The sequence below is a fragment of the Phyllobates terribilis genome, unplaced genomic scaffold, assembly GCF_046119375.1.
Source record: "Phyllobates terribilis strain yellow unplaced genomic scaffold, ASM4611937v1 Scaffold_1__5_contigs__length_1240528914, whole genome shotgun sequence".
NCBI lineage: Eukaryota > Metazoa > Chordata > Amphibia > Anura > Dendrobatidae > Phyllobates > Phyllobates terribilis.
In genome coordinates, this window is record NW_027362761.1 from 593978006 (window position 1) to 593987614 (window position 9609).

At 46.4% G+C, this 9609-nt stretch overlaps 1 pseudogene; it reads right to left on the reverse strand.

The window, feature by feature from the left end:
• LOC141272655 (uncharacterized) overlaps positions 1-6643 on the reverse strand; it is a 39283-nt pseudogene extending 32640 nt beyond the window's left edge.
• Positions 6644-9609: the final 2966 nt, after the last annotated feature.

Sequence of the window (9609 nt, forward strand, 5' to 3'; positions counted from 1 at the left end):
ACCGCCTTTCTGGACACTGGTTTGCAGGTAACCACAATACCCCACACACTGTACCAGAGATATTAGGCTGATACTGATTTAATCCGATGCCCTGATGGAGACTTGTCATTAATAGCAAGTAATGGTCAGCCATTGACACAGGTGGGGTACAAAGAGGTTGTTATTAAAGTGGGGAGGGTGGAGCTAACATCTCATGTCCTTGTGGTAGTAGATGTGGAAAGAGGGGAGTGTACTCCTACCATAACCCTGGGCACAAATGTGATAGAAAATTATTTAAGTGAGGTCATCGCCATTTTGCAATACATAGCAGATTCAGCTCCTTCCGAAGAGAAGTATGCCCTCAATAAAGAAATCAAGGCTCTCGTGCAGCAACAGCAGGTGGAGATAGCTGGTGGAGAGATAGGTAGCGTAAGGGTGAGCGATCCCAACTCCATTATGCTTCCCCCCCAGGAGTGAGACTCATCTGGTGTAGAGCAGCCATAGGTATCAGGGGCCAGGATTACCAAGCTCTATTAGAACCAGTCTATTCGGACAGCTGACCAACTGTTATGACAGCCATGAGGATTATTGATGTTTAAAAGGGCAGGGTTCCAGTACATGTCCTGAACTGTGGGGAAGAGGAGGCATTCTTGCCCCGTTATGCAACCGTAGCCAAACTGTTTACAGTCAGCAACAATGATATTCAGGCTGCAGGACCCTTGGCTCCCTCTGAGTCGACGAAGGGCAACGGCTCCTTAATTCCGTTGCAGGACTGGGTTCAAAAGATGCATGTTGGCATTGACTCTACTCCTTCACATCAGAAAAATGGGGTGTATTGAGTGGTCCAAGAGTACGAGTGGGTTATCAGTAAGCACCCCTTGGATTTTGGACAGGTAAAGGGTTTCCAACATAATATCCCCACAGCAGATCATCCACCTATCAAAGAAAGATATTGTCCCATACGTCCCACTCATTATCAGTGTGGAAAAAGTATGCTAAAAGAATTGAAACGAGCAGGGGTAATCAGGAGTCTAGCCATCAAAGAAGTGTCCCTTAAACCGCTACCCCACTATGGTTGGGAAGAGAAGCAGAGCAGTGACCCGCCTATATGCATTGTCAAAGAGCTCCTTGGTGCAGCAAATTCATCTCCCGCTCCCCATACACCCACAGATGCCCAACAATTGTGGAAAAAGAGAAAGAAGCTGTTTACTTATGAAGGCAAATTGGTCCCAAGAGCCATTAACCCACGTACGCATGAGCTGGTATGGCAGACTGTGGTCCCAAGAAGAGATGTGCCCATGGTCCTAGAAGCTTATCACAATCAAGCTGGACACTCTGGGTGGAAAAAGCTAGTTCTCATCCACGACAGATTCTTCTGGATAGGCATGAGATGGTTCATTTGACAGTGGTGCAGAGAGTGTGGCCCATGTAATCTTAGAAGGAAGAATCCCACCAGTCAAAAAGCCCCCTTGCAGCCCATAATCACTAAGCAACCTCTGGAGCTAGTGGCCCTAGACCATGTGCAACTATCCCCAAGCTGATCAGGGTATAACTATGCTCTAACCATAGTCAACCATTATTCCAGCTTCATAGTGGTCGTTCCAGTGAAGGACCAAATGGCAAGGACGGCTGCAAAGGCATTCCAAGAGTATTTCTGTAGACCCCATGGTTACCCAGATCAAGTGCTAACAGACAGAGGTCCAGCCTTCGAGGCAGAAGTTTCCTAGGAATTTTGCTCCATATATGGGTGTAAAAAGATCAGAATCACGCCATACCACCCACAAGGCAACGTATTTTGCGAAAAATTGAATCATCTGGTCATCAATTTATTACAGGTCCTACCGTTGGAAGAAAGGAACCAATGGCCTGAGAAATTGCCTGATTTGATAGAAATGTACAATCATATCCCAACTAGCTCAACAGGATATGTCCCAGCTTATCTGATGCGTTCACGGCCAGGTAAACTCCCCATTGACCTGGAAATGGGAGTCCTAACTCCTGAAACTATATCCAGCCAATTAGACACTGATTGGAGCACAGAAAGGCAACTGCAGTATCAAAAGGTTCAGCAATGTGTACAACAGAGTCTTGCCCAAGCTTGACAAAGACAGAAGAGAGACTTTAATCGGCACGCGCTGGCAACCCCCCTATCACCAGGTGAACAAGTGTTGAAGAAAAAGAGAAGAAACCACAAGTTAGACGACCAATGGGAGGCCCAGCCTTACACTATTCTACCATTTAACTATGACAACAGCAAAGTGTGTACCATCTCCAAAGATGGAGGAAAAACATGTACTACTGTATACCGGGACAATCTGAAAATATGTCCAGCCCAATTGTGTAAAAGAATTGAAACTAGGTAAGTCCCTCAGCAAATAGAAGAGACAGGTACAAAGATTCGCACCATCCTAGGTGAATTTGCCCATTCTTGGCTGCAAGTCGACAATGCGGTAGTAGTCCCAGTGATGTTGTTTCCACAATGGTCCTTACCAGAAACACCAGACCCTTGTGAAGGAGAGCAGCAGCTGAAATCAGCCCCTGATCATACTCAAAGACCAGAAAACTTGCCCCCTGCTAGCTGTCAGCTGTGGTAAGTTCAAAGAGTGGTAGAAAATTGCCTAGCATTCCTATTTTGCGCAAATCACTGCGTAGTACACAGGGACAAACCCCTTCTCGCTATAGGAATGATTCATAGAGCTAAGAAGACCAATAAGTAGATTTGATTTGTATTTATGTTGAACTATGTTTTATGTAACGCTATTGAAAATGTTGAAAAAAAAGATGTGCCCACATGGACTATTGTGAGATTTCAGCAACCATTACGCTTTCTTTTACTACAAGAACTCTTGTAAGGACTTACGAACTGAAAGGAGCCTGGTACATCGTACCTTTGTCAAGGAGACATCCAAAACAGCCAGTGCAGTGAATTCTATATTATGGTCTGTGTGCCCCGCAGCTGCACTCGAGGACGATTAGGAGTGGTTTTGGGCTGTAATCCACAACCAGATTAATACAAATATTTATATAAGTTTATGTTAATGTTAATTTTGTTTTATTATGGACTGTCTCTCAGCTAAGTAGCCCGAGGACGTGCTACTCTTCACTAGGGGGGAATGTGGCGGCCGTGTCTATAGCGCCACAAAATGCCTGCATGTGTAATGTGGTTCATATGTATTGCCAGTTATGGTGAGGGTAAGTTCTCTTTACATACACACATTGTTACCCGATCCCTTACTGGAGGATTGTGCACTTTTATCCAAGCCAGGAAGTTGTGCACAATCCTTCAGAGATGGGAGGAGGTGCTTCAGTAGTGTTAGTTGTAGTGTGAGGAAGAAGAAGCACCATCATGGAGTTCTCTGTGCAAGGGAGAGAAGTGTGCTCTCTGCAAGGGCAAGCTGCACAAGGCAGGGTCCAGTCCCTAGAGCACAGAGACTTCCAGAGTCTGTGCTAAACTGTGAGTCTGCTTGGTCTGTATATAACGAGCAGGTAAGTGTTTTACCTGGGAGCTCAGCAACTGCATAGAGTCAAAGAATGACACCATGTGTTATATCTAGAAATGTTTATACTTATATACAGACTGCCAGACCCTGATCATTCATGGCAGGAATTAACTATTGAAGAAATGTGTAAGGCTAATCTCCAGCACAGGTGCTAGATAGGTAGCCAGTGATAAGCTCTATTTAACAAAACATCTTATCCCTGCACATTAATTAGTGAATATTACCCACACAGTAGGGGTTAGATCTACTATGATGATGACAGGTCTCACAAATAAGAAAGGATTGAGATGTTTGATGCTATTAAATATCAATCATCTTAAAAGAATAAAACTAGCGATAGCATAAAGAGATTGTCCACTACTTTTACATTGATGCCCTATCCTTAGGATCGTGGACAACCTCTATAACATCATTTGTACTGCTTATACCTATAGCAGCTATATTAAAAGACTAAAATAATTTAGTCAGGGTTTAAGTTAGGATGACATTTCAGAGAAAAGCATCTCATCTCATAAATACAGGGCCAAAAAAACAAATATGCCATTTAAAAACTTGAGTGCTGTGAGGTTTCTAAATGTTTTATATGAAAAAATATGTTTAAACATATGTAATAAACAGTGTAACTCTGGACTTTTAAAAATATTAATTATTTTTTTAAATTTCTCCAATTGGAATAGACAGTGAAACACTGTAGGCATCACTGACCCCCGCTGTGCTACACCATAGGCTGCACCGAGCTCCCACCATGCTGCACCCTAGCCATCACTGAGCCCCCACCATGCTTGACTGTATGTGACTCGCCCCCTGAGCCGTGGGGCACGCGGAACCGGACTTCAGTGCAATGTTGGGGTAGTAGTGGCAACCCGATCCCGTGGCTCAGGGTGGTCAGACCAAATGCTGTGGCAGTCTATTTTTAGATTTAGGAATGTCCGACTACGCCACTCATGGATTGCGGCTATTATGAACCGCCGCTGCAAGGCCGTCCACTGAGGCTGATAGTGTGTGCAGCTGAGATAGTATAACTCCCCACGGGAAGACTGTAGCCTCAGGGCAGGTAATAGGATGCTGGGGGTGATGGTGCAGGCGCAGCATAAATAACACAGAATCCAATGATGCAGTCCAGGGTTTTTACTCACAGTTGTTATCCATGTCACTGCCCAAGCCGTGCTGCGTCCACCAGGTGAGGGGCTCGGTCAACCCCCAGGCAATTTAGGAGTATGGCACAGGACCCCCTTCTGTCCTTTCTCTGGCCTCTCACGATCCACCAGTGACCAAACTTCTGTCCAGCTGTCACGGATCTATGCGGGCAAACGTGGGCCCCGTTTCCCGCTATCCTATATGGTGCCTTCCTAGCAGGTTTAGCAGGGGGTCGCACCAATAGATGATCATGACCTCCGGTCTTTGGCTGAGGGATGATTTACCTCCACCAACTTGGGAATCCGGTACCCTTATTCTGCCTGACCCTTCACCCGATATATCGTGGGTTCTTAGGGTCCCTCCTGCCTTCTTGTTTCTGGAGCCTTTCTACTCCTCTTTCTCTCCACCTTTCTTCCTTCCTTCTCCTTCTCCTCTTCTCCCTTCTGGCTCCGGCCTTCACCCTAGGCCTGCCTCATGGAGCTGAGCTCAGACTGAGCCTTGGCTCCCTGTCAGCCCTCTCTCCTGCTCTGACTGAACGAACTCCCTCCTAAGATGGCCCCCACCTTTTATCTGCTTCTCTGTGTCTGAGCTCAGGTGACCTGCACCCAATGAGCTCCTTCCTATGCTCCAGAAACCGTCCCCTTCTGCTCCTACATCACAGGGTTCTCTCCCCCCTCCCCACTCCAGCCAGGGACATGGTCAGTTGTGCCTGCATATATATAAATGGGAGCACTGTCGAGCTGTCCCCCGGAAATGGGGTGAGTGTGTGTATGCAGCTAACTGAGCCCTGGTCCCATCCTTACCTGGGAGTGGAATATCACACCTCTGGTTGAGGTGCAATACCCCTGTAGCAACCGAACCCTCGGGGCGCTACATATGTATCACCAAGACCCCGTTGTATTTCATTGCAGGCATCACCGAACCCCTGTGCCATCCTGCACTGTAGCCATCACCGAGCCCCCACCGTGCTTCACTGTAGCCATTACTGAGCCCCCACTGTGCTTCACTGTAGACATCACCGAACCCCTGCCATGCTTCACTGTAGACATCACTGAGCCCCTGCCATCCTGCACTGTAGCTATCACCGAGCCCCCCATGCTTCACTGTAGACATCACCGAGCCCCCCATGCTTCACTGTAGACATCACCGAGCCCTCCCATGCTTGATTGTAGACATCACTGAGCCTATCACTTATTTATTTGGTGCATAATGGAACAGATTATCCCATGTATGGGTCATCAGTATTAAATGTCCGGGCAACCCTACTAAGGGGTAACAGCACCACAATGACTGCTACATCTTTATTCTCTACTAGAAACCCCACAGCATCTTCTGTTCTGTGGCAGGAGGTGGCACATACATCCTACAAAGACAATAGTCAGTGTCCATCTCCCTGAGGTTTTTAACCATTTCTTAAATATTCTGCAAAAATGGAGACATTGACACCTGCATATACAGCAATGACAGTCTCCATGATACACAATCGTAGCCTCGTATTTGGCAGTACTTGCACCGGTCACTGCCAGGAATGACTCCCCATCTCCTTGCCCTGTGATAGAACTGAAGCGCTGATCTCCCTGACACATGGGTGATGCTTCACATACATTTTGGGCTCTTAATATATATTTTTGCCAATTTTCCTGCCATTAACCCCTTCCTGTCATGGCCATTTTCCATTTCTGAGCTTTTATTTTGTTCTTCCCAGCTGGGACCTGTGAGATCCAATGATCGCGACACCAGCAAACACCCCATGTAAGTGCCAGTGATTGTCGGGAGTAAACAGCAGCGATCTGAGCTCAGCTCTGGTGGCGGGTGTCAGATGCACATTGTGGCTGTATAACGTATCAGCTCCCGAGACCCCAACACATCTCAAAAGAGCAGAGACGAAGAGAAGCGGAGGAAACGTGTCAGAGACAAAGTCATAATCTGCCCACAGTGATGGAGAACATATACACACCTCCCTCCACCTGCAGAGCCGGCACCGCCGTGTGCTTACAGGACCTGTGTGATGTCACCGTCATGTGATCAGTCACATGGGGGGGAGGAGTCATATGATCAGGGGTCTTCGCTCCACGTTTCTCTGTTCAGTGTCTTCTCTCTTCTGACATTCCTATCACCGTCATGGGTGACTTCAACACATTCTCTGACTCAATTCTACTGCTGTCCTCCATATCTTCACTCCACGACACAGACAGCGCCATCATTTCCTACAACGCCACAATCTAATCAGCTATTGACTCGGTCACCCCTCTCCTTCATGGCAGAGTGAGACGAGTCAATAGACAACCCTGGCACAACAGCCTCACTAAAAAGCTTCGGAAAGTGTCCAAGGCTGCTGAGCTACGCTAGAAGAAAACGCACTCGCAGGAAGACTTCTCCACAATCAAGTCGGCCCTCACCTCTGCTAAACAGGACGACTTCACAACCCTCATACCTTTCTTATCCTACAACCCCAAACAACAGTTATTCAAAACTTTTAACTCCTTCCTCCGCCCTCCACTGCCCCTCCGCATACTTCAAAAATAAGATCAACTAAACAAGGCAAGTTTTTACAGCTCAACCACCGCAACCCCTATGTATAACAGACCACTGCCCTCACCCCATAACCTTCCTTCCACCATCACTGAAGGAGAGCTTCTCCTCTCCAAATAGCACCTCACCATTGTGCACGTCACCCAATCCCATCCCACCTCTTCTCTAACCTCACCACTGCGTTTATACTAACCCACCCCTTTAATCTATCATTTACTTCTGATACCCTCCCTTCTGCTTTTAAACATGCCACAATCACACCTATCCTGAAGAAGCCATCCCTCGCCCTGACCTCTACATCCAGCTATCATTCCATATCGCTCCTCCCGTTTGCCTCCAAGCTGCTAGAACAACATGTCCATACTCAATTTTCCTCTTATCTAATTGGAACTTTGACAACCTACAGTCTGGTTTCTGTCCCCACCACTCCACTGAAACTGCCCTAACTAAAATTACTAATGACTTACCGCCAAAGCTAAAAGACAGACAATTTTCTATACTCCTCCTAGACCTGTCCTCTGCCTTCTACATTACTCTGTGCTCCTCCTTGTAGATCTGTCGTCTCCCTCTCTTCACTTGCCGTCAAAGACCTTGCCCTTTCCTGAATTTCCTCATACTTCACTAACCGCACATTTAGTGTCTCCCATTCCCACACTACCCCCTCATCCCGTCCTCCCTCTGTTGGTGTTTCTCAAGGCTCAGTCTTGCAATCCTTACTGCTCTCCATTAATATATTTGGCCTGTGACAAGTCATAAAGTCCCATGGCTTACAGTACCATGTACACTGATAATAATCAGATCTACCTTTCTGCTGTCCAGAATCCCTGAGTGTCCATCAGCCATATCCTCCTTCTCCTCTCGCTTCCTAGAGCTCAATGTGCAAATCTGAACTTATCATCTTTCCTCCATCCCACCTAACCGCACTACCCCATCTTTCTATCACAATAAATTACATCACACTTTCCCGTGTACCGGAAGTCTGTTGCCTCGTAGTAACCCTCGACTCTGCCCTGTCCTTTCAACCACACATCCAAGCCCTTACAATATTCTGCCGCCTCCAACTCACAAATATTTCCCTTCCTCAACCCTGAATCTGGTAAATTGTCGCATGCCCTCATCATCTCCCGGCTTGACTTTTTCAATATCCGCCTCTCTGGCCTCCCAACTAACAGTCTAGCACCTCTCCAGTCCGTCCTCCATCCTGCTGCCAACTCTCTTCACGCTACTCCTTTTTCTTCCCTCTGCAAATCCCTTCACTGGCCCCCAATTCCCCAAAATATCCAGTTCAAACTACTAACATTGACCTACAAAGCCATCCATAATCTGTCTTCTCCCTATATCTCTGAACTAATCTCCCAATATCTCCCAACACGTAATCTCCGGTCCTCCCAAGGCCTTCTTCTCTCCTTCACATTCATTTGTTCCTCAACCAATCTCCTCCAAGACTTCTCCTGAGTATCCTCCCATCCTCTGGAATTCTGTGCCTCAACACGTCCAATTATCCACCACATTCAAAATTTTCAGATGGAACCTGGAAACCCATCTCTTCAAGAAAGCTTTCAGCATGCAATAACCCCGCTGCCACCTCACCACCACCGGAGCTACTGCAACCCCCCAACATACTGTCTCCAGTCTCATTATCCTGTAGACTGTAAGCCTGGAAGGGCAGAGCCTTCTCCAGTCTATTTCAATAGTTCATGGATAGTTTATTTGTATTTTATATGCAACCCCTTTTTACATGTACAGCACCATGGAATCAATGGTGCACTAAAAATAAATAATGTTATGTAGCAAAGGTGTGTCACGTGCATGTAGTAGAGCTGTGTGTGTAATGTGGATGAAGCAGAGTTGTGTGTGTAATGTACATGTAGCAGTTGAACTGCTCCTGTCTGTGCATGCACGCTGACTGCAATCTCTTCCAGCTGTCTCCAGCACAGCTCTGCTATGCCTTTACCACTGACATATTGCATTCTTCATTTAGAATACACTCTTTTCATCTATGCACTGTTTGGTTCTGTAAACTTTACTTTTAAACCCATTTTTTCTTTTGCTCATAACATCAGCATAACTGCATGTGATTTTTTACATGATAGCTTTGTTAGCTGTTTTCCAGCAGAAATGAACAGCAGGGATGAGTGGACCCGTGGAAGTTCGGGTCCGGACAAACTTTAGTCCAAAGTTCAGTTCGGGTACTAAAACTTGACCTAAACTTGATTCCGGATCCGAACCCTATATAAGTCAATGGGGACCTGAACTTTGGTGCTGTAAAATTTTTGTAGTAAGGGTTAGGAGGCTCCAATAGGAAGTGAAATGGGGGTAAGAGCAGGAAAATTGCCCTGCAAACAAATGTGGACAAGGAAATTACTTAAACTAACACAGAATAAAAAAATATAAAAAATAATCTTGAAGCAGGAGGCAGAGGTCCAAGTGGAGGAGTAGAGCAGTGTCTTGTGTGTGTAGG